Source organism: Gopherus evgoodei, chromosome 10 (genome assembly GCF_007399415.2).
Source record: "Gopherus evgoodei ecotype Sinaloan lineage chromosome 10, rGopEvg1_v1.p, whole genome shotgun sequence".
NCBI classification, from domain to species: domain Eukaryota; kingdom Metazoa; phylum Chordata; order Testudines; family Testudinidae; genus Gopherus; species Gopherus evgoodei.
Window position 1 is genome coordinate 49,435,843 of NC_044331.1, and position 2,864 is coordinate 49,438,706.

The following is a 2,864-nucleotide window of genomic DNA, read 5'->3' on the forward strand; positions in this document are numbered from 1 at the left end:
TAAGTGACAATTGGAGACTGACCCCTTCCCTTGCCCCAACACCCTGCCCCAGCCCTCCCACTCTCCTAACCCCTCAGTCCAAGCCTGGAGCCCCCTCCCGCACCCCCAACCCCTCATCCATAGCCCCACCCCAATCCCCTGTCCAAGCCTGGAGCCCCCTCCCACATCGTGGACTCATTTCTGGCTCCACCCCAGAGCCCACTACCCCCGCCAGAGCCCTTACCCCCTCCCACACCCCAACTCCCAATTTTGTGAGCATTCATGGCCCCATACAATTTCCATACCCAGATGTGACCATTGGGCCACAAAATTTGCCCACTCCTGATCTAATCTCTAACCACGACTGTACTCAAGGGTTCAGTAGTGGAAAGGGGGATTAAAGGAAAGCTACCATATAGAAGAAAATTCTTTAATTGTTGAGGATTTATTATTACCAATGAAAATAAAATTAAACACAAAGTTACTCTTTAATGAAGAAGAGACTTAATTATGTGATCAAGTGAATTCTACTGGAAAAATATAACTTGTCTTGTTTTTCTTTTTGTTAGTAATATAGGAAATGGGGGCTAATCCTGAAAAGCTTCTTTGATGTAACTTATCCCCCTTGGCCTAAAACATCCAGCTGCAAAACCTCACTCCGAAGGATGGTGTGGGGGAATGTGTGTGAGAAATAGAGTAGAGGAGAAAACTGACCCAGTATTGATTTGAATGATTTGTATTTCAAAAGTAACTTATTTTGATTAGCTTCAAAATCCATTTCAACACAAGTGTGTTAGGAAAAAGGAGGTGGTCAGAGAAAGTGTGGGCCCCTTATTGAATACGGCAGGCTATCTAGTGACAGATGATGTGGAAAAAGCTGAAGTACTCAATGCTTTTTGCGCCTCGGTCTTCACAGACACTGGCAGCACAGTATGGGGAGGAGGTGAGCAGCCTTCAGTGGTGAAAGAACAGATTATGGACTATTTAGAAAAGCTGGACATGACCAAGTCCTTGGTTCCAGATCTGAGCGTCTGGAGGGAGTTGGCAGATGTGACTTCGGAGCCATTGATCATTATCATTGAAAACTCGTGGTGATTGGGGGAGGTCTTAGATAATTGGAAAAAGGCAAATCTAGTGCCTATGTCTGCACTGCAATTTTAGTCTTGCAGCCCAAGCCCTATACGCCTGAGTCAACTGACCTGGGCTTTGAGACAGGTGCCCTGGGTGTGTGAATCACAGTATAGACATAACGTTAGGCTACATCTACAGTGCAATGAAGCACCCATGGCTGGACCCTGTCACATTAATCAGGGACATGTGGCTTGGGCTCTAAAGTTGCAGTGTCCGTCTCTCAGTACCCTGCTCTAGGAGCCCAGAAGGTTGGGAGGGAGTTTAGTGAGTGGAAATGGTAAAAGCACAGTGAAGTATTACCCTGGACTTATGGCATTTCTCCATTGCTCTGTCTGCTTTGGGGCAGGGACAATAACACGTCCTGCTGCTTTTGTTATTTCAAAGGGCAGTTTAGGATTTTCATTCTCACACATGGTGCACAAAGCAGGACTCAACCCTTGGTGTAAACTAAATGAGCTGCCTACAGATTCTGGCAGCCACAATGAGCCTTTTGGTGTGAGAGCTCAGACCTGCCCCTGTCCCAGAGGGAGGGGGGGTCAGCTGTGACGGGCTGCAACACTGACCTATCAGCTCCTAACTCCCAAACTTTCAGTAACTCTATTATCAGTGCCTGTGAGCATAATTTAAACCATAAGAACAGTCACACTGGACTAAAGGTCCATCTAGTTCTGTCCTCTGGCTGTAGCCAATACCAGGTGCCCTAAGAGCTACTCAACAAGGCACCACTGGGAGTTGAACCCAGGATCTCCTGTTTACGAGGCAGGTGCTTTAGCCATCTAAGCCATGGTGCCTGCTTGTGGCTAAGGGACACTGTCTGCTCACACCTGACTCCCTGCCATCCCCACCAGGGCCTGACAAGCTTTGCATGTGTTTGGATTCTGCAAAGCAGAGGAGCAGGTGACCTTTTCCTTGCAAGCTGTGTGTGTGTAAATCTTTGGCCAGGTCTGCACTATCAAGTTATTTTAACATCATTATATTGCTCAGGTGTGTGAAAAACACACAACGCTCCCTCGGTCACCAGCTTTTGGCTGGGGCACATACTGCAATGCCACGTCTGGCCACAAAACTGCCTTGTTTTGGTGACAAAATAAAACCACCTCGACGAGAGGCCTAGAGCTTTTTGCAGCAAACTTAAAGCAACAAATTGTCAGTGTAAATGCTGCTGTTGATTATATCAGCATAACTGGCCTCCTCCAGTATCCCACGTTGCCCGCCATGAACTCGCCTGCCCTGCAGTCCTGCTACAGAGGCTGGGCCCCTCCTGTTTCATAGCTCCAGAAAGTTCTGACAGCTGAGCTGTTAGCTACACCGGCATTGGTTTGCTATAACTGCATTGCTTGGGGGAGTGTACATTTTTTACACCTCTAAGTAATGTAGTTACACCGACCTAATTTTGTAGCGTAGGCCTGTCCAAATAATCACTCACACACCTTGGGAGCAAACCTTCCCCTGCTCCTCTGCTTCACAGAATCCAAACACAAGCAAAGCTTGTCAGGGCTCAGTGGGGATTGGCAGAGTTAGGTGTGGGCAGACACGATGCTTTAAGTAACCGCAGGCACTATGGCTTAGCTGGTTACAGCACTTGTTTTGTAAACAGGAGATCCTCGGTTCAACTCCTAGCAGTGCTTGGTTGAGTGCCTTTTGGGGCACCAGGTGTTGGCAACTGTCAGAAAACAAGATTCAGAGCTAGACGGACCTTTGGTCTAGTCCAGCGTGGTTTTTCTTATGGTTTAAATTACACTCACAGGCACTGC

At 47.6% G+C, this 2,864-nt stretch overlaps 1 non-coding gene across 1 annotated transcript; it reads right to left on the reverse strand.

Moving 5' to 3' along the window:
• Positions 1-1,827: 1,827 nt before the first annotated feature.
• On the reverse strand, positions 1,828-1,901 carry TRNAT-CGU. Its single transcript has one exon. It is a non-coding gene; the product is annotated as a tRNA-Thr (tRNA).
• Between the last annotated feature and the right edge of the window lie 963 nt (positions 1,902-2,864).